A 22,890-nucleotide genomic window follows, 5' to 3' on the forward strand; every position below is an offset into this window, starting at 1 on the left:
ATGATCCATCTGTGCCCCTCACCAATGCCAGAACACACCTTACACATAGGTTTTTCTCTTGCCGCTCTCTAGAGCAATCATCTGCTTAAACTTCATGGATGTTTAAGACTAGTGTGGTTTAAAAGAGGCCCTTTGGGTTTTTTTTAATGAGTCGTGGAAAACATGAAATTGTGATGATGGAAGAGCCATTGGAGTCATACTTGTTGCACTGTACTGTTATTTCCTCTACAAATGTATGCAAATTCTTCAGTGGGTTTTACTGAGATCTGATGTAGGCTCTTGTTCTCTGATGTTTAGGGAAATTCCCAAATTAAAATTTTTCCAGTACCAGTTTCATAATTCCATGAAAAGTTTCATCAAATGCCAGTCATGCCTGAAACCATCATTGCAATTGCAGGATATGTGCTTACAGTATAAAGAGGAAATGGTTTGTTGAAATACACATTTTTAATACATATACAAGTTATTGTAACATATAATTTATATTCATGTACAATATATTGTTGTTACATTATATGCTTTATATATTATTATACATATAATTAATAAATCTATTACTTTACATATATAAAAAATATATTATATTAGGCACTCATCTGTCAGCCTGACCCTCTTTCAGGGGAGGTATGTTGCCTACCGGGAGCCTGGATCAGGGACTTTACCGAAAAGCTGGCAAGTCTAGTCAAACTCACTGATTATTACACAATATTAGTGTTCCAAGTTGGGAGCTGGCAATATAGCTGGCAGCAGTCTGGGAAGAGGGACTACAGAGCCCCGGGAGAAGAAAAGGGCTCTGAAGCTCCAGTCATTTTTTCATCAATCCTCCAAATCTCAGGACAGATGAATCTGGCGGGTCAACAAATGATTAGAGCAATGGTTCCGTAGTCAGGGATTTGGTTACTCAGACCACAGGACTTGCTTTGCCAAGCCTGGTTTACTGGATGCTGATGGGGTCCATCTGACAAAGAAGGGAAAACGTATCTTTGGTCGGGGACTTTACAGACTAGCGAAGGGGGTTGTAAAATAGATTTGTCAGGGGAAGGCACCTATCCATCCCAATCCTACCAGCTGGATGCCAACACCTGTAATGGATGCCAGGAAGAGTGCAAAGGCATTCCAGATACTCCAGCCAGCCAGTCGGCTCTATACAGGGCCCAGCTCAGAAGCCTATACACAGGGAACAAACAAGAGGAACTAGAGAGGCGCACATCTGCACAGGCATGGTGTCACTGGCATCATGGAGACACGTTGGGATGCCTCCTGTGACTGGAGCATTGGAATGGAAGGGTTTAGGCTTTTTTAGGAAAGACAGGCTATGGAGATAAGGAGGGGATGTAGCCCTCTATGTCAATGACCAGCTGAAGAATATGGAACTCTGCCTGGGGAAGGATGAGGAGACAGCCAAGAGCTTGGAGGTCAAGCTTAAGGGGAGGGCAGGGACAGGGGATGTTAGAGTGGGAATCTGCTACAGGCCACGTGATCAGGAGGATGGTGTGGATTAAGCCCTCAATAGGCAGGTAGGAGCAGCCTCACGCTCTCAAGCCCTGGTCCACATGGGGAACTTCAACCACCCCAGTATCTGTTGGAGGGACAACACAGAAAGGCACAAGGAATCCTGGAGATTCCTTGAATGTGTCAATGACAACTTCCTTACACAAGTGATTGAGGAGCCAACAAGAAGAGGCGCTATGCTGGACCTTGTTCTCACCAACAGGGAGGAGCTGGTGGGGAATGTCATACTCTAAGGCAGCCTTGGCTGCAGTGACCATAAGATGATGGAGTTTGAGATCCTCTGGGCAGTGAGGAGGGCACGCAGCAAGCCCTGACTTCAGGAGAGCAGACTTTGGCCTCTTCAAGGACCTACTGAGTATAGTCCCACGGGATAGAGCCCTGGAGGGCAGAGGGGTGCAAGAATGTTGACTGAATTTCAAGGATCACCTCCTTCAAGCTCAGGAGCAATGCATCCTAACAAGGAGGAAATCAGGCAAAAATGCCAGGAGGCCTCCACAGATGAGAAAAGAGCTGCTGAGCCAACTCAGAGCAAAAAAAAAGAAGCTTTCAGGAAGCGGAAACAAGAACAGATGGCCTGGGAGGAATATAGGGAAATTGGACAGGAAGCTAGGGACAAAGCTAGGGAAGCCAAGGCCCAGTTAGAATTCAGTCTGGCCAGGTATATTAAGGATAACAGAAAGGGCTTCTATAGATATGTTGCAAGAAAAAGAAAAGACTAGGTATAAAGTGGGCCATCTCCAGACGGAAATGGGAGACCTGGCTACCCTGGACAAAGAGAAGGCTGAGATTCTCAACGACTTTTATGCCTCAGTCTTCGATGGCAAGTGCTCTACCCACGCTCCAAGTCAGGAAACGCAAATGCAGGGACTGGGAGAATGAAGACCCTAAGCCCACTGTAGGAGAGGATCTGGTCTGAGACCATCTAAGGAACCTGAATGTGCACAAGTCCATGGGACCCGATGAGATTAATCTGCGGATCCTGAGGGAACTGGCAGATGAAGCTGCTAAGCCACTATCCATAATTTTTGAAAAATTGTGGCAGTCAGGTGAAGTCCCTAATGACTGGAAAAAAGGAAAAATAACCCCATTTTTAGAAAGGGGAAAGTGGAAGACCTGGGGAACTACAGACCAGTCAGTCTCACCTCTGTTCCAGGCAATGTCATGGAGCAGATTTTCCTGGAAACTATGCTAAGGCACACGGAAAAAAAAGTGATTAGTAACAGCCAACATGGCTTTACAAAGGGGAAATATGCCTGAAAAATTTGGTGACTTTCTATGACGGCTACAGCATTGCTGGATGAGGCAGAGCAATTGACATGGTCTACCTGGACTTATGCAAAGCATTTCACACTGTCCTGCATGACATCCATGTCTCTAAATTGGAGAAACATGGATTTGATGGATGGACAACTCTGTGGATAAAAAACTCGCTGGATGGCCACATGCAAGGAGTTGCAGTAAGATCTCATTGTCCACATGGAGACCAGTGATGAGCAGTGTCCCCAGGGGTCAGTACTGGGGCAGATACTGTTCAGCATTTCTGTCAGTGACACGGACAGTGGGATTGAGGGCACTCTCAGAGGCAAGTTTGCTGACTGTACCAAGCTGTCCAGGGCAGTCAACAGGCTTGAGAGGTTGGCCGATGCAAACCTCATGAAGTTCAGCAAAACAAAGTGCAAGGTCCTATACCTGGATTGTGGCATTCCCAGGCACACCTACAGGCTGGGCAGACAAGTGATTGAGAGCAGCCCTGTGGAGAAGGACTTTGGGGTGATGGATGATGAAAAACTCAACACGAGCCGGCAGCGTGCACTCACAGCCCAGAAAGTGAACCATATCCCGGGCTGCATCAAAAGGATCGCGGCCAGGAGGTCGAAGGCAGTGATTCTCCCCCTCTACTCCGTTGTGGTGAGACCTCAGCTGGAGTATTGCACCCAGTTCTGATGTTCCCAATATAAAAAAGACATGGAACTGTTGGAGCAAGTCCAGAGGAGGGCCATCAAGTTGATAAGAGGATTGGAGCACCTCCCTGGTGAAGACAGGCTGAGAAAGTTGGGACTGTTCAGTCTGGAGAAGAGAAGGTTCCGTAGAGACCTCATAGCGGCCTTTCAGTGTCTCAGGGGGCCCTACAGGGAAGCTGGAAAGGGACTCTTCATGATAGGACAAGGAGTAATGGGTACAAATTGAAAGAGGGGAAATTTAGGTTAGATATTAGGAGGAAGCTTTTTCCTGTGACGGCAGTGAGACACTGGAACAGGTTGCCCAGGGAGGTTGTAGATGCCTCAACCCTGGCAGTGTTCAAAGCCAGGTTGGATAAGGTCTTGAGCAGCCTGGTCTAGTGGGAGGTATCCCTGCCCATGGCAGGCAGGGTTGCGACTAGATGATCTTTAAGGTCTCTTCCAACCCCTTAACGTTCTATGATTCTATGATATAATAAGATCTCAGATCAGAAAATACCTGGAAAATAGAGTATTTGCAGTGGTGGTGGCCATTCTGCTTCTCTGCTGGTAGTGTGTTCCCATAGCAGCAGAGCTCAGCCAGGGTAAGGGCACCAGAAAGAGATCCTGCAAAAGCTCTGCGCAGACAATGTGGACACAGCACACACAAGACAGAGATCAGACATCAGAAACAGCAGGGGAACAGGGTAGCAGCATCGTGAATTTGCCACACAGAGAAATGTCTTCAGTACCAGCACATGCTGTCTCCAGTATCTGCACATGCTTCACATCCCCACACTGGGTACCATTTTTGCACTTATGCAGGCAGAGACCATTCCTCTAACAAAGGCTGATCCCTCAAAATCATGTCTCAGAAGGGCAATTGAAAAAGTCATATATTCATTAAACTAGAAAATTTATTTCAGTGTATCATGCCACTGTTCAAACTAGAGGAAAAAGCACTTTAAAACAAAGTTTTGTGATCAAATGTTTTAGATAATCGAAAAGACATAAAGTTTAAGACAATGAAAGTTCTCGACAAGAAATCCAATTTTGAGTAGAAGAGTCTTACAGACAGCTGAAGTAGTCTTCCAAATCAGTAAAACTGATCAGCAATTAGGTATATGACAAGATACTGAGCATTTTTTAAAATAAGATAACTTAATAAAACAAAACACCAGGCAGAAACTTTTTTTTCAGGCTAACTTGTGGTTTCACTTCACTATTGTTTTCTTGACCTAATCCATCATCACATAACTTGCTTTCATTTCTTTATATCAGCATGCTTTTCCTTACCCCAATTGAAACAGGATATCCATCTTTCAGAATTTCTGCCCTACTTTTTGCAATACCATTCTTTGGATGAGGTAAGAGCAAAATACTTAGCAAATCCCACTGTGGTTAAAGGAAATTTGCAATAGAATACTATTGCAAATAGAATAAAGCTTTTGTTGATCTACAAGATTGACTAATGTGGGACACTTCCTACTTCCCCTTACTTTGATGTCATCTGTTTAAGAGAAGAACAGCAGAAATAATAACCATATTTTATTGTTTATTTTTCTACTTTGCATGGTTGGCAATGGGGCAGTCTGCCTAAAGGTGGTCCAACCAATTCATGTGCTCTTTTAATCTCCACTCAGTGAAAGTCAGTGCCATGGCAAAGAGAAGGATCTGTCTTGACCCTATTAATGGTGTATAGTGATTTTCTTTTTTAATAAATTTTTAACAGTTAACTGTCTGTGCTCCATTGTCAGTGGTAACAAAAATTAGTTAAAAATCATGATGACAGGTTGAAAAATAAATTGATTTTGCTACAGAGATTTTTTTCAATTATATTTTACATGCTATGCCAAGTACAGTATACATAATAATTTCTTAATAATTTGCTCTCCAAAATTTTAGTTTTACTTTGGAATGTAAGGAGTTACCAAAATAGAATTATAGGGCCTGTTTGCTCTAGGAAAATACATAATAATGAGAAGTAACCAGGGAAGTAAAGACTGACGCTGCAAAGTGAAAGTTGAGTAACTATGACTTCTTGAGCTAGATTGCTTCTGCTTTTACAGTTTTCAGTTTCTCAGCTTTTCAGCTTCACTAGCTGGTTAACTTTCGGGCATCAGTTCTTGCAAATCCTGGTCTCAGAGTCATCCAAGAGATCCTCCACTAAATGGGGAGAATCTTGGCCAACCCGCTCCACAGGGTTAAGGCAGGAAATGAGAAAAAAAAGGATGTATTTGAATGAAAATATCAGCTTTTCCATATTCATTAAAAAAGAAATGAAAACCAATATCACTGCTTTTTTTAAGAAATGGTTCTTAGCTGTTTTTAAAGCATTATCTTTACTTGGAAAAGGATTTTGATTCAAATGAAATCACATGCGTATGAACCCTCTAAAAAGTATTTTATAGAGATGCTATCAAGGTTCATCCTCATCAAGACCATGTCTACTCTCCATGGTGAATATTACATACCACTTAGATAAGTGGGTTAGAAGTATATCAGCAGGCCTGGGTGATGAGGATCCTCCTGAGTTTATACATTGTGAGCCCTTTACTTCCAGGAACATGAGCTGTTTTCTCCAGGGGATTCTCACTTCATGCATAGTCCAGGATGAGTGCTGCTGGGGTGAGGGAACAGTTGCTCAGCACTCTCACTGTTTATTTAACAACTGATCCATCTCTCACCTATCACCATCTGTGCCTTTCCTGAAGTTTTCTGTACCTGGAATGGTGGAGAGGTGCTAGCAGCAACAGGATTTGTACCATAGCCTTCTAAAACCTCAAAATATTAATTTATCTGAGGAAAACTATTGCACTGATATCATTCCCATGGGAAACTGAAGTCAAAGAGCTTTTACTGAGGCTTTACTTAGACTGGACCAAAAGTAGGAACATTCTTCATAAAATGTTTAACATGTTTCATTCACTAAAGTTGCCTCATTCATGAAATAAAATGTTTTCAAGACAGCTTCAGATACAAATAAATTAATGGCAGAAGAATCATGGCTTCCTCTCTTCTGATCATGTCTCCATTCCTTCGGATATCACAGTTTCTTCATGAAGGTGCTGAACACTACAATGACTTTGGTTCTAGGTATCTGAAAAATGAAAACCACCACTGTTGTTTTAGCTTTTAAAGCCTGGTGATTATCAGTGGCCTACAGGGACTCCTCAGACAAGACACTGCCAATGGTTTACCTTCTTTACTACAGAAGGTAGCAAAAGGACCATGACTAAATCCTTCCTTAGTGGTGGTAACTTCCAGGAAAAACCACCAAGGAAATAAAGTCTTTGAGGAATCATAGGAATTAATATGTCTCTGTAAGTTCTTCAAAATAAGTTCTTTCATTTATTTTTTATTTTGAACTAAACATGTCTCTCAGTATGAAGTTTGGGGTTTGACTGGGAGGAGGGCCATTTTGAACACCTTCATTTTATGTCCTAAACCTGGGAGGGCAGCTGCTTAATATGTAGCTTAATATGTAATGTATAATTGGTACCTAAATGATTATAAAATACTTCAGGGAAGATGATGCTTTAAAATGCTCAAAGGACTAAGCCTAAACAAGAAGATACAGAAAAAAAAAGTAAAAAAAAATATTTTTTTCAACATTGTTTCATTGTTTTTAAAAGGGTCAAGACCACTCTGCAGAAACAAATCAACCCTTGGGGACCTCTCTTCCAGTGAAGGTGGTTACAGCACAAGGAGACTTTCAAACAATGTTCCTTCAGACTTCATTCCAAGTCTGCTTCTTCCTTTTTACATATAATTTCCAGAAGTGAATAAAGCCCTGGGGAGAAATAAGCCTAATTCTTTTTACATGGCCCCCCACAGTCACCTACTTGTGTCAAGTGAGAGTCATTCTGCTGACGCAGCTCTCGTCAGCCAGTTCTACATTATAGTGGTGGCTCTCCTGCCCTCATTTTGCTTTCACTCTCCACTTGGCAGAGGTATGTGCGTGGGATTTCACAGCGTAGTCTGCCAACTTTGTAATGAGAGATGTGTCCAACTACTATTGGCTGCTTTCAATTTTTAAAGGCTAAAATAACATTATTTGAAGCTTCAGACAAATACCAGGAAGGGAAAAAAAATCTCTGCTGTTGATTTACTGGAACACACTATCATTGAGACTTGAAGGGAGGGAATTTAAAAGGAACAAATTGCATGGATTGCACAAGCTATAAATTTTACAATTTGATGAACAAGCCCACTAACGCATGCCCTAACGCGAGAACATAGGTAACAAGCACCACAATTCCCATCCTTCACGTCTGTCTTAAACTGATTTCTGCATAACTTCCCACACTAACTAGCTACTACACTTTTTCAAAAAACAGCTGACTTTTCCCCTCCTTCTCTGTTGTTTCCAAAATAATTACTTTAATACAGCTAGTCTAGTAAGATTTTTAGGGATTAAACTCAAGATAATTACAATATACCTAAACTGGCTATTAATATTATACAGATTCTAAGAAGCACACAAAACCTTTCTCAAAATATAAACTTCAGGTTGCATTTCTCGTATACAGTGTCGTACCTCCTTAATACAGTATATCAGACAGGGTGTCTTATTCAAGAGTCCTCATAGGACTTTTGCAGGTGCTGGAGCAGAAAGAAGAATAACAGGTCTATTAAACAGTGAACCTAATGCTGCACTACAAAGCAAGAATCGGCACAAAGACTAAGTGCCAATTGTGTGTTTTTGCTCATCAAAATCTGTAGCCAGAGAATTCCCAAGATGTTAAAGCAAATTTATAGAATAAACACTCTTTCTAAAAACTTGCTAGGCAGTTTTTGTAGCAATATTGTGCTAGGTAAGAAAGTAAAAATAACTCATAAGTATCTTAAGGTAAGAAAAATGTTTCAACCATTTTGGCCAACCATGAGTTCTGCTATTTAAATAGAACTTGGGAAATTTTCTTTATTCTTAGTACTTCCTAGGCAGTTATCACTCAGCAGCCAGAGAGGACCTCATGTAAGTTTGATAAATAGAATCTTTCCTGGCATAAGACTACTGATTAGCTTTTAGAAAGGTAGTAGGAGTTCATTTTGCTATTTTTAAAACTTCATTTGATCCAGAAGTTCCACGCCATTCCTAAGAAATGTAAAGTATTCTGAGAGACTGATATATTTCTTTTTTTAAAAAGTTTTCCTCCAAGTTGTTTTCCACTGCCAAAAAAATGAGTAATTTTTCAAACCAAGTAACTCATTTGGGGATAATTGTTTTTGCATTGTATCGGAGACCATTTCACATTCCTTGTACTTCAGATGGTTCTAAAACACTATCTAATATAACTCTGGTACAGCTAAAAAACTCAGCACCTTGCAAATGCTTTAGCATTTCCCCAGACTGGGGCTGTACCCCCATGCCTTTCATCTACTGCTGCCTTCTACAGCCTTCTCCCCTTGCTCCAGCCCCATTGCTGTCACCTTCCCCAGTTTCCCGCGCCCTTCTCTCAGAGCAGAGGCCTTGCAGAGTCCACAGGCAGAAGCTGTGGGAGTATATCACGGCCGTCCTCCAGAAAATTCGCCTGCTTTCCCAGGAGATATAGGACAAGCAAGACATTCTGGAGAAAATACACATTTGGTGGGGAAACTGAAACTGAGCTGCTTGAAAGGACCATTTGCCCAGCTCTGTAGCAGAGGAATAAGTTAAACCTGGGGAGACCATACACAAAGACAGATGCTGGTCTCGGCAGCCTTTCTTCATGGCAACCTTCCACAGGCAGTTTAGTCTTCAGTGCATTTCATATCCCTTTATTTTGTCCATGAAATTTAATGCAAAATACTGTTAGTACCAAAGATCAACTGCAAATTCCAAGAAACAGAATGTTGTCATGTGCTTCTTCATTCCCTGCCTGATGGAAAGACTACACACAGTATTGAAAATCTGTTCTAGCAGCACGTTTTTAAACCCTAAGATACAGGGCAAGGGTCAGACCTTAACACCAAGAAGATAAGTTTTATATTTTAGATAGCTGTATCCTGCTATACCTAAGCTTTTGAACTAGTCATGGCAATACCAAGTATAGGATAAGTACTCAACTCCCCAGATATCTAGGAGTTTTGCACTTCCTGCTTTATCTCATGCTACCATGAATGTTCTGTCAGAAGATGTTCAGGAGAGCTACTTCACCATGCAATTACCTCAGTCATTACATTTACTGCAAAAATCACTGGTATGGGTTCCTGGTGGAATACTTTTGCTTCTGCTTTCAATTTCCAGTAACTTTCCTTCCTAGAGCCTCAAAGGCAAATAACTGGAAGGTTTTTACCCTTGCTAAGTAGAGGTTAAAGGAGGTCAGTCTGGTCTTCTCCTAGCCTGCCCACAGATTAATGTGAACGTGTAGGTTCTCAGCCCTTTTGTTTCCCTGCAAAAAGCTCTGAACTCCCCTTCCAGAACACACAGCACACTTGTAGCTGACTAATGCTGTATTCCATGTTGTAAATGTGCTTCATTCTATCAACATTATTTTTTCCACAGTCAGCCCAAGAGTGATACTTGTACTATTTTATCTCATAGTAATGGAATAGTTTGGCAACTCACCAACTGTTGATGGGTTTTTCTTTTTTTCCTTCTAAACAAGGGAGGCATTTTCCAAAAGCCATGGAGTTTGGTGGGGTTTTGCCAAAGAAATGAATGAGTCAGGCTTCTAACAAATAGAACATGTAGATCTCCTCAAAGCACATTAAGCTGTTCCTGGGAAATATCTCTGCCTTCACAGCCTGACACAGCCAGTAGGGTCAAAGCAGAACAGCTGTTAGCATGTGAATCATGGTGGAACAACAGGTAGCTCAACACACAACGTGATGTCACTGTTACATCAGTATTCAGAGCAACAAAAGAGAGAATAAAAATAGAGTAAAAAAGCTGTATTATTTAGCCTAATTACAAGTTAAAATCCAGAGTCCAGAGAAAGGCAACAAAGCTGGTGAAGGGTCTAGTTGGTAAGTCCTATGAGGAGCAGCTGAGAGAGCTGTGGTTGTTTAGCCTGGAAAAGACGAGGCTCAGGGGTAACCTCATCAATCTCTACAACTACCTGAAAGGAGGTTGTAGCCAGGTGGGGGTCAGCCTCCTCTCCCAGTAACTAGTGATAGGACAAAAGGACACAATCTCAAGCTGTGCCAGGGGAAGTTTAGGTTAGACATTAGAAAGAAGTTCTTCACAGAAAGGGTGATTAGACATTGGAATGTACTGCCCAGGGAAGTGGTGGAGTCATCGTCCCTGGAGGTGTTTAAGGAAAGACTGGACGTGGCACTTAGTGCCATGGTCTTGTTGATATGGAGGCGTTCAGCCACAGGTTGGACTCCGAACTCAGAGGTCTTTTCGAACCCCATTGATTCTGTGATTCACATACACGTATTTCCCCAGCTGTCAGTACTGTCCAGTGGGGTACAGCCCAGGGAAATGTAGTAAGTCAGAGAGAAAGATCACAACATTCGCTGGTCCAGTAAACCTTTGGCGAACAGAGAGACTTTTTACTGCAATTTGATTCTGCCACACAAGAAAAAGAAGGTTGGAAAAAAGTACACAAGGAAAGGGACTAAGGTAACACTCCTGCACATTCTTAGGGAGCATTTTCTTCTCTCTGTAACTGAGACTTAGATGTGATGAGGACACTAGGAATGCTTGGTAACCTTTCAAGGCCCTGTGCTGCCTTGGTGCATGACTTGCTTCACTAAAACTCTGGTGGAGCAATTTGTTCACTTCCTAACTGCTCACAGAAATAGCCATATGTCTTCTGTATGCAAACTAGCCAGCTATCTTAATGTCTGCTACATTGATTAGAAATACCTGAGTATAATTTATTCCAGAGAAACACCATAACACATTCAGAAGTGGAAAGACTAGCTTGTTGTGGGGCAGTACAGTGACCCAGTAACATTCTGCTTCTGCTATACCACTGTTTCCAGCAAATTATTCAAAGGCATCATTTCCTGTAGAGTGGAGTAAGAAAGTCTTTCCTAAGAGGGTGACTCCAAAATAATTTCGGAAGCTATTGAAAACATGGTTTCTGAGTAGTAGGATTCACTGAATGAGACACCAGAACTGAAGTCATGACTGCCAGAGTTGTGTTCTTTGATATAATTAATCTTATACAAAATCTTGGTTCCTATGGGTTGGTTACCACTTAAGGTTACCATCTTAAGGACACTGAGACATAGCCCCCATCACTACTGAAAAACAAAAAAAGCAGTCAAACGGAGACATGGCAAGAGTACACAGCTTTCAGATCACTGCAGAAAAAGGTCATCCTATTTCAGAGGGGATATTGGTATATGTAGTTTGTTTTTTATTTCAATTATATTAACCTAAATATTATAAAAGTCTTAGTGACCAGCTCCTTTCCTCCAGCATACTGCTGGGAAGCTGCAGCACTTAGGGGCTATGATCTCACTGATTCCAAGGAAATCTAGCGAAAACATCAACAACCAAAGAGATGGCAGTGAGCCAAGCCAGTTTCACTTGGAAATTTCTCCTGCTGCCAAAACCCTCAGTGAATTTCACCAAGAACTGGAGGAGTTTTGCACCACTTCCCAGTGCTGGGGCACCTTCCCTTCTCTCCCTAGAATACACTTTACTGAATTTATTTTTCAATTAACCCTTGTTGTCGACCAAGAGGAAGTTTTTCTGTGTGAAAATTATTCATAAGAACAGGAAGGTTAACATTTCAGCAGCAAAGATCAACAGTGTGACACAAGGTCAGTCAGTGTTAAAATAGGCACTCCTGGATGTACAAGGAAATTAGGAAAGATGACAGCTTTGGGGAAAAGACGAAGAAATCGAAAAACTTTTCTAGTGAAAGGCCCAAAGCCCCGAAACCAGTCTGAAAAGCTGTGGTTACATAGTGTGGTACGTGGTAAGGAAATAAGAGGGAAGCTGGAAGAAGTGATACTGGGATAAAGCAGTCAGCCACACTCAGGAGAAACAGCCATGTTCCACATTCTTCCAAACAAATCCAAAACACTTGCAGGGTCTTGTTCAGTTTTGCCTGGTGTCTATAACTCTATGACATTGCAGCAAAAAAAAATATTATTAAAAACAAAATAAAAGAAAGATTAGACTTGCAGTGACAGACTTCTGAATACACAACTGCAGAGAGGAATGTGATGGTGCTTGCGAGCTAAATATTTTCCAGCTGTAACTCCTATAAGTTTTTTCAGACAGTGCCACCTGCACTTCTAGCCTCCAAGACCTGGAAGTCTATTAAAACCCCACTAGTTCGAGATACAGTCTGTGTTACCAGAGAAAATTCACAAAGAACAGTATCTTTTAAAAGCTGTAGGGAACAAGTGTGGCTTGTAGCAAACCCTGAAGCTGGAAGAATTTAGCATAGCATTTAGTGCTATGACAAAATACCTATCACAATCCTCATGAATATGTGTTTAAACTCCAAACATCTATTCATCAACTATAACAGAGTTCTGGTGATGCTGAGAAAAATCTGCTATGTAATTGCAATGTGCTCTGCTGCTTTTCTTATTAGAGGTGTCTGGGCTCTCTCTTAGCCTATGCTACCAGGGAAAAATCTGCATATTTGCATTCAGCAGAGTAAGCATCAAGGTTATGGTTATTCCTTTAAGAAGCCCTGGTCATTGAAACACCATCTCTAGAAAACAGGCAGCAAATTACCCTTGGGTTCAGGTTCATTGCATTTTATGATTAACCTCCAGGCCTAAGGTTTTCTTACCTCTACTTCTAACATTAGACATAATAATTTAAATTGTCACATGGTTTGAATTATCAGGAAAGACACGTGCATGCAAAATGCCAGTGAAATACTTTTGATCACGTACATAATTGGTAATGTGGGCAATTGAAATAGCATTTGGCCTCAAGGATTTTCATGTGGGCTTTGACACTAATTTGCTGTGTGTCTTTGGAAATTGTACTTTCAATTCCCTGCCTGTACAATGAAGAGACCAGCTGTAGCTAACTTCCAGGCGCTGCCAGTTTGATTAATTATTGTAATATCTCTACAGCTAGCAGCCACAGAGTCAGCTGGGCATTGCTATTTCTTCACACATGGGAAGTTCGTCATGGTCTCCTTCACAGAAAAAGGAAGTGGGAGAGGACCCTGCACAATCCTGGAAAGCTTTGACTAACAGCTCTTGCCCCTTCTGTGTTCTCTTGGCATTTTCCCTTTAGTGCCCTTGCTGTTATATTCTCTAGCCACAGCTCTCAAGAGGCGCTGAACACCTTTGGGTCTGTGAGTCATCTTCAAACTGTGAAAAATCAGATAATAGAAAGTTGGGAAGGGATATAAGGGGATAACATTACCTTTTTTCTCTTCACTGGCTTCCCAGGAAATACAGTAAGTGCCTCCAGCATTTCAGCCAGCTGCAAGACTTTTTGGCTTCTTTGTTTCATTCTCATCAGGTACCTCTGGTTTCTAGTCAAGGGACAGCCTTTCCTGTTCACTTTTAACTCTGAAACGAAACAAAACATCTGCAAAGAACTGAGACTGAAACTGTGTCATTCATGTTCAGGGAGTCTGAGAGAGGCTTCCTGAAATCTAACAGGATGTGAAAGCAGCAGCAGCACTTTCAGCAGAGCTACACAAGCCTCTGCAGCAGCAGCAGCAGCAGCAGCACATTTTGCTGCAACTCTACAGGCTGCCCAGGGGACTTCTGTTAACTCGACACACCTCTTCAAGTGACATCTTACACTAGTTCATTTCTTTGAAGTTGTTGCCTCTTGAAGTTATTGGTGGTCAGTCACAAGTGGTTCCTCAGCGCTCAGTGTTGGGGCCAGGCCAGTTTAACATATTTATCAATGACCTGGATGAGGAGATCAAGTGCACCCTCAGTAAGTTTGCAGATGAGTTGGGCAGGAGTGTTGATCTGCTGGAGGGTAGAAGACTCTGCAGAGGCATCTAGACAGGCTGGATTGATGGGCCAAGGCCAATCATATGAGGTTCAACAAGGTGAAGTACTGAGTCCTGCACCTGGGTTGCAACAACCCCACATAGCACTACAGGCTTGAGGTAGTCTGAAAAGCTGCCCATTGGAAAAGTACCTTGAGGTGCTGGTCAACAGCCAGCTGAACACGGGCCAGCTGAACAGTGCCCAGGTGACCAAGGAAATCAATGGCATCTGGGCTTGTATCAGAAATAGTGTGGTCAGCAGGACCAGGGCACTGGTGAGGACACACCTTGAATCTTGTGCTCAGTTTTGGGCCCCTCACTACAAGAAAGGCAGGTGCTAGAGTGTGCCCAGAGAAGAGAAACAGAGCTGGTAAAGGGACTGCATGTCCTATGAGGAGCAGCTGAGGGAGCTGAGGTTGTTTAGCCTGGAAAAGACGAGGCTCAGGGGTAACCTCATCAATCTCTACAACTACCTGAAAGGAGGGTGTAGCCGGGTAGATGTTGGTCTCTCCCCCCCAAGTAACAAGTGACAGGACAAGAGGAAATGGCCTCAAGTTGCACCAGCAGAGGTTTAAACTGGATATTAGGAAATATTTCTTCAACAAAAGGGTTGTGAGGCATTGGAACAAGCTGCCCAGGGAAGTGGTTGAGTCACCATCCCTGGAGGCATTTAAAAGACGTGTAGATGTGGCACTTGGGGACATGGTGTAGTGGTGGACTTGGCAGTGCTGGGTTAGCCCTTGGACTTGATGATCTTTTCCAACCTAAATGATTATACAGTTCTCTGATGCTCTGACATCCAATGTTTGTCAAGGGTGGTCTAATGTCAAAAAAAAAAATTGAAAAAATCCAATCTGTTTCTTCTTCTGTTAATATTTAGGATATTTGGAAATTTCACAATCTCCAAATTTCATTTACATTCTCNGAGTTGGGCAGGAGTGTTGATCTGCTGGAGGGTAGAAGACTCTGCAGAGGCATCTAGACAGGCTGGATTGATGGGCCAAGGCCAATCATATGAGGTTCAACAGGGTGAAGTGCTGAGTCCTGCACCTGGGTTGCAACAACCCCACATAGCACTACAGGCTTGAGGTAGTCTGAAAAGCTGCCCATTGGAAAAGTACCTTGAGGTGCTGGTCAACAGCCAGCTGAACACGGGCCAGCTGAACAGTGCCCAGGTGACCAAGGAAATCAATGGCATCTGGGCTTGTATCAGAAATAGTGTGGTCAGCAGGACCAGGGCACTGGTGAGGACACACCTTGAATCTTGTGCTCAGTTTTGGGCCCCTCACTACAAGAAAGGCAGGTGCTAGAGTGTGCCCAGAGAAGAGAAACAGAGCTGGTAAAGGGACTGCATGTCCTATGAGGAGCAGCTGAGGGAGCTGAGGTTGTTTAGCCTGGAAAAAACGAGGCTCAGGGGGAACCTCATCAATCTCTACAACTACCTGAAAGGAGGGTGTAGCCGGGTAGATGTTGGTCTCTCCCCCCCAAGTAACAAGTGACAGGACAAGAGGAAATGGCCTCAAGTTGCACCAGCAGAGGTTTAAACTGGATATTAGGAAATATTTCTTCAACAAAAGGGTTGTGAGGCATTGGAACAAGCTGCCCAGGGAAGTGGTTGAGTCACCATCCCTGGAGGCATTTAAAAGACGTGTAGATGTGGCACTTGGGGACATGGTGTAGTGGTGGACTTGGCAGTGCTGGGTTAGCCCTTGGACTTGATGATCTTTTCCAACCTAAATGATTATACAGTTCTCTGATGCTCTGACATCCAATGTTTGTCAAGGGTGGTCTAATGTCAAAAAAAAAAATTGAAAAAATCCAATCTGTTTCTTCTTCTGTTAATATTTAGGATATTTGGAAATTTCACAATCTCCAAATTTCATTTACATTCTCCCCACCTTCCTGGCCAGCTAGCCTTACTGCAGACCTCAGATAGAGTAGATTCAGCTCACATCCAGATATCCATTCATCCTAACCTTCTGTTTGTAGCAGTGTTGTGACAGCTGTTCCTTGTGTCAGGACTGACCAGCTGCAGAGAGCAGGGGGATATGACAAAAGAGATATTGTAACACTGGCTTTGTACAAAGGAAATTAAAGATTATGTTTCAAGTACAGCTAAATTGTGACAGCTCTTCAATGTACATACAAATGCTTATTTTTCCCTAGGATTTCCCACTTGTACTGCTCTGCATTTTTTAAACTTTTAATCAAGCCCTGGCCACAAGTCTCTAACTGAAAGCAACTTTGCCTTTCCCCTCCTGTGTCAGAAATGACAACACTTTTGACAAACACAGGCCTCCAGTCTGCAACATTTGGCCAAGTTGTGGTTCCTTCTTGTGCCTGATGCATGCTGTTGTCCTGTAGTATTATCTACGTTATTACAGGCAAGCTCTCAGGTTTCACTGGACAGGCTTTTCAAAAAATCTTATCCAAAAAGTACAAAAATCTGGCCCTTTGCTCTCTGAAACATGTAATAAATTTAAAAATAAATCACTGGCCCATATTGGCACCTGGTTTATTAAAAGCAGGATTTGAACCCCATGGTTTACTTTTGAACCTAACCTGCTTCAGCACACACTGTTTGCTTTTGCTGAAAATAGGTGCCTCTAGCTCTGTGACTTTGGAGGTCGGTATGCTCCTCAGTGGCCCTAGTGAGGTCAGTCCAGAGATGTCGAGTTCAAAAGGTTTCCAAACACTTGAGTGAGAAAACACAGCTCAGGACCCGGATTCCTGTCCTGCCTTGGTTGGGGCTGGGCTGCAGGCTCCGGAAAGCTTATCCACTGATGCCAAGAGTGATTTAACCTGTGACAGTGTGTGGAAACTGGCTGTGTAAGCTGTTGCAACATACAGTAAGAGCAGCAAAGGCAGCAGGAATACTACAAGCACTGTGCTACCATAGCAGTTTGTGCCAAAGAAAATCCCCATAAAGAGCATTTACAGACATCCTCAGCAAAGGTTGGTTAATAAGATAGATAGTAAGTGGGATAACTGGAGGTTCCCTAAGGCAGCTGTGGTTACTCCCATGCCCCACAGATAAGGCATGGTGTGAGCACTAGCCAGGAAAAAGGGGGAAGTGATATAAAATAGAGGAAGATCCACTTTTTCCATGACCCAGGCACTTTCCCTAGGGCAGGAGAGAGCAGAAATCAGAAGCAGGTTTGCTCTTAGAGAAGGGATTAATCACAAGGGGAAAATGCCTTGTCATACATACTGTGACTCAGCAGAAAACGTTACTTCCGTGGAAGCAGCTGGAGGACACAGCCAGAACACAGCTGTGAGTCAGGAAAATCTGGGCTTTGGGCTGCTGCCTTCACCTTCCTTCCTGCCTTCATTTAACAATCTGAGCAACTAAGAATAAGGCGATTGCTTAAAAAGAGATACCTCATGTTGTCTTGTGTAGCAAAAATGGAAGTAGAGATGACATTATTCCTCTTTTTGTGAAGTGCTTTTTGGCATTGATCTTTCTATGGCAGCTCCTGTGGCATGGTCCTAAGTCCACAGAAGAGCCCTCCAATATGTACAGTTGTTTAAATACATGGTAACGCAGACCTAAATCACCAGCTTTTCCACAGAAAAAAAAAATGTGAGGAAGAAAATCTCCTGTCACCACAGCTCTATACTCTGTGGTATTTTTAGGGGAAGATCCCTCCAAAAATATGATATACCTTCCAATAAATCCTGTCTTAGCTTTTCTGAGAACTAGAGCAATGGCACTGGAGCAATGGAGTGTGTTTCCAAGATGATTGCCTAATTTGACCTTTCACCTCATGGAGTCAAAAAAGAGACAGGAATAAGACTCATCGTCAAGAAAGACATTGTGAGGATAGGATGCTATCTGAATGTTCTCTCCTGTGTGATTCATTTAAATGGTGCCGGGGAGCAATGAAGGCTACCTAAGTACCATTTCATGCTGCCTGTCACACAAATGATCCAGAAATAGACTGCAATTAGTCAGATCTCTGAGATGACACCTACCTTCAACATCACTGTGTGTCACCTTTCCATTTCTCTTATTTAATTATATTTAGGTTTTATTTATGCTGTTTATTTTAGGTTCCCTTTCGTATTTACCTGCTGCCTGTTGTCTGTATCTTGGGCTATAAAACCAGGGTGGAGTAGGGGGGTGGATATTCTGGTGAATTATATAAATGCCCAGTGAGTTATAGACTGCCACTCATGTGAGATTTACTTCTGGATGGGTTCTCTAGACCGTCGTGTAACATCAAACAGTGAAAACAAAAACATTCTGTAGGTCCATCTGAAGGGTTTAGGGAAAATTAACATTTCCTAAAAGGTGAGCAGGACAGGCTAAAAGTCTGAAAAACCCCTTTAACGCGTATTACAGAATCACAGAATCAGTAGTATTGGAAAAGACCTCTGAGATCATCAAGTCCAACCCATGACCCAACACTACCATGTCAACTAGACTATGGCACTAAGTGCCACATCCAGTCTCTTCTTAAATACCTCCAGGGACAGTGACTCTACCACCTCCATTCCAATGTCCAATCACTCTCTCTGTAAAGAATTTCTTCCTAATATCCAACCTAAACCTCCCCTGGCACAGCTTAAGACTGTGCCCTCTTGTCCTACTGCTGGTTGCTTGGGAGAAGAGACCAACCACCACCTTTTTCCAGCCTCTTTTCAGGTAGTTGTAGAGAGTGATAAGGTCTCCCCTGAGCCTCCTCTTCTCCAGGCTAAACAGCTCAGCTCCCTCAGCCATTTCTCATAGGGCCTGTGCTCCCCGGACATGGCCAGACATCGCTGCTGATGGGAAGTAGAGAATAAACCTTGTTATTTTCTGCTTCACATGTGCGAGCACAAACTTTCACATTTTGCTTTAGTAAACTGCCTTATCTCAACCTATGAGCCCCTTTCCATCTTACTGTCTCTCCCCTGTCCAGCTGGGGAATGATAGAGCTGTTTGGTGGCACTGGGCATCCAGCCAAGGTCAACCCACTACAGTCAGTTATGGTGAACAATCACTTTCTTTGTTGCTGCTTTTTGTTTTAAGCCTTGTTGTTCAGCATTCTGACATTTCCTCAAACTAAAATGGACAGTGCTGGTGGGTTTTTTGTCCCAAAATTTCTGCTGACAAACAGCGGCAGCATGTTAGAACACCCTGTTGGTGTTGGGCCACTCACTGATGATGAGCCAAGAAACTGGTTGGAGGAAGCGTCAGCAGTCCTTACAGATGAAATTACAGGAGTGAGTTAAACTCAACTTTGCAACCGTTAGGCATGCATCCATACTCACAGATGTAGCAAAGTACCACTTCTGGCTCAGTCCCTGGTTTCTGATCTGCCTGAGCAACATAGTTTCCAACCCAGACTGCCAGAGGTCATACAAGGACCACCGTGACTTCACTGGAGTCTCTCCTGGGTACAGCTGTGCACGCAAGCTCAAAGCCGCATGTATCTTCTGGTCTTATGAGTCTGCTCTGAAAAGAAGCCCTTTCTTCAGAGCTAATTAAAACAGAGGTTATAGCTTACCACACGTTAAGGAATGATCTATGTCAAAACTAAAAGATAGCAATAATCCCTCCGGTCCCACATTGCTTATTCCCATCCCTGTTCATCTTCTTCCCCCTCTCTTTTGCCTCCTCAGCAGCACAGACATGAACCAGATCTGGAAACTGTTTCATCTGAAATCCATACCTCACCATGTGTTTCTGTTTATTGGTGTTTTTTTGTTAGGATGAACACACATCAAAATTCACTCTAAGAAAAAAATCAATAGACTATTCACCAGTCTACTGGCTCACTTGCATTGCCATTCCTTTGCTTTTGTCCAAAGGTACAACACTGCTCCCCAAAACTTCAAAAAAACCTGCAAGAAAATACCAAGGAAACAAAAAACACTTGAACAACTCTTCACAGACTTTTGTTTGATACGTAGTTTGAAATTCATGTCCCTATGTAGTTCCTATCTGTCACCCAAGGCTGGTGTATGTTGTATATCATCACAGGCTCACTGATGCAAGTGACTACTCATAAACCCTGAAAAACATGCAAGACTGGAAGAAAAGACTGACAAACCATTTCAGAGGCTTCTGGAGGATGCCATAGAGCTGAGGTTATACCAGTTGTCCCAAATAGCTCTAGTCTTTTATTTCACAGCTTGATGTGAGGGTCAAATCCTTGCGGTCTTTCCTAAGTGTGACAGCAGCGCCCAAAGAACAAGTTTGGTCCAGTCGGAGAAAGACACTGGCAAAAGGGCACAACAGCAAAGCAGCAAGTCAAAATGCTCAGGTGTAAAAAGGACATACCATGGTGAGTTTAGGCTCCCAGTCTTCTCCTGGTCTTACCCAGAGGGCAGATCACCCATACTCACCCACTTCCTCATCAGTGAGGGTTGTGAGGTTGTGCCAAAGTGAGTGCTGTAAGGAGACCAGGGCTCTTACCACCAGGATCACCACATCAGTCTGGGCGTCAGTGCAGAGAAGAGCAAAGGAAACACCTTGGCTTCAGAAATCCAGTCAAGAGCAGTTGTAACAACCATGGGAGATGGCCCCCTTGCTGTAATTTCTGCTTTTGAAAATCACTGCCCAATAGATCACTAATTCCCAAACACACTAGGAACATTACTGAATGGAGAATCCCAGACTCTCTCACACAGCTGAGGACTCTAAATGCAGCCAAGAAAAATTATAGTTTTCTTGAGATATTTTCAATTCTTGAAAGTTACATGACTCTCATTTATCCTTACTGTGTATGAGTTCCATCAATGGCAGAAAGATAAAAGAAATATTTGAGATTTTACAGAGAGAAACCCAGCTATACTAGACTGACGCCAGCAAAGATGTTTCCTCAGTTGAGGTGGGGCCTGAGGTCTTTGCACTTGCTTGACAGGATGTTTAACTTTGCTGTGACAGAAATGTTCTCTGCATATTTTATTCTGAAATAAAATAGCAGTTCTAATTCTGTTGTATTTTCCTCCTTAGGCAATTTATCTTCAGGGAAAATGACTACAGGCACACTGAGGGCAAGCATTTGTTTAAGTCTTACTCACTCTAGAGCCTCATGAGCTCCCAGCACTTTATTAAGAGTTCTAATATGTGTGGTACCATTACTAAAGCCATAATACTTCAGAGACCTTAAGATGGACTGGACTTTCACTAATAATAACACTACTGATAATTATAAAAAAGAAGCAATTGTCAAGGCTTCTGTTCATGGAGAGGAGTTTGAATAACAACCTCAATAACAGGCTCAAACACAGTAAAGCAAATGTAGGAAGAAAAAAACATTCATTATATAATTAGCCTCCTGCTCCCTGGGACGTTTGTTTAATGCATAGTATGAGAGTGGCAATACTGCTGTTGTATCCTCCTGATAGGATTCATGCTGTGAAACCCCCTGCAGTACAGAACAGAAGTGAACAAATGGGACTGGCTAATTGAGTTCCCTTCTTTGAGAGGCTGGAAAATAGAGTAGAAAGGTGGTGAGTTTGTCTGAGGAGGCTCAAGTGGAGAGGGGAGAAAAGAGGTGAGGATCCTTTCACTCTTCCCATCTCTAGGCAGAATATTCCTGAACAACCCCTTCAGTAGCACCGTGCACACCGGCACACGGGCTGGTGCAGCAGCCTGCACTTCCACTGCCATTCTGTCCAAAGGGATGGGGCGGGTATTTTCTTTCCATCTTGGAGCAGTAGTAACAAGAGCATTTCCTTATCTATCTTGCACAGCAGCACCAGTATGTTATCTGCATCTTCAAATCCAAAGGAGAAGGCAATTAAAATCTTTGTCAAAGTAACATCCATTCAATGCAGAGACTGAAGAGGATCTTTTTTGCAGAGTGAGGGTCAGAGGGATGTGTTTTCACAACTCTAAGAAAGCACAGGAAATAGTTTCTGTAAACTTCCCTGAAATTATAGTGAAAATGGATGAAAGATAAAGCACTTTAAAATGGAAATACTTTACCTTCTTCACTTGCCAAGATCTTCTTTTCTAAAACTACTTAAGCAGCCAGGCCAAAATGAAAATAGGCTTTGACTGAATTGTTTGGGGAAGTTTTATCTTTTTTTTTTTTTAAAATTTCATTTATAAAATAGGCATTAACATATTTATACATATATTTTTATACGTATATATAAAGAATAATAAGCAAAACTTGTTCTCTAAAATCGTGCATGTAAAAAACAAATAAGTTTGTTTCAGTTTTTTCCTTTTTTTAGGACTGGGGCCTGGAATGGTGTTTTCTTTTCTCAGAAGACTTAGAAAGCAATTCACATTCCAAAAGCAGTTACAAGTTACAGGTTATCCTGCTTGTTTTTCAAGAAAATATGAAAAATACATTTTTAAATGGCAGAAATAATTTACCAGCACAAACCATTTAATTACCAGACAAGAGCCATAGGCTAGTAACACTATTGTGAAGTCTGTAAAAAGGACATCATGAAAAATGAAGCATTATATGGCTCATTTAGCTTACAGCTGTTCTGCATTCTTATTGAGTGGTATTCTGTGTAAAAGAATGACAGTTTTAATTTCTTTTGCTGGTTGCTCTGTTTAGATCACTTTGACGCAGATTATCGCTTTTACAAGAACATAGTCCAGCTGGAGGGCAAAC

This window comes from Lepidothrix coronata, unplaced genomic scaffold (assembly GCF_001604755.1).
Source record: "Lepidothrix coronata isolate B3197 unplaced genomic scaffold, Lepidothrix_coronata-1.0 Scaffold106, whole genome shotgun sequence".
NCBI classification, from domain to species: Eukaryota; Metazoa; Chordata; class Aves; order Passeriformes; family Pipridae; genus Lepidothrix; species Lepidothrix coronata.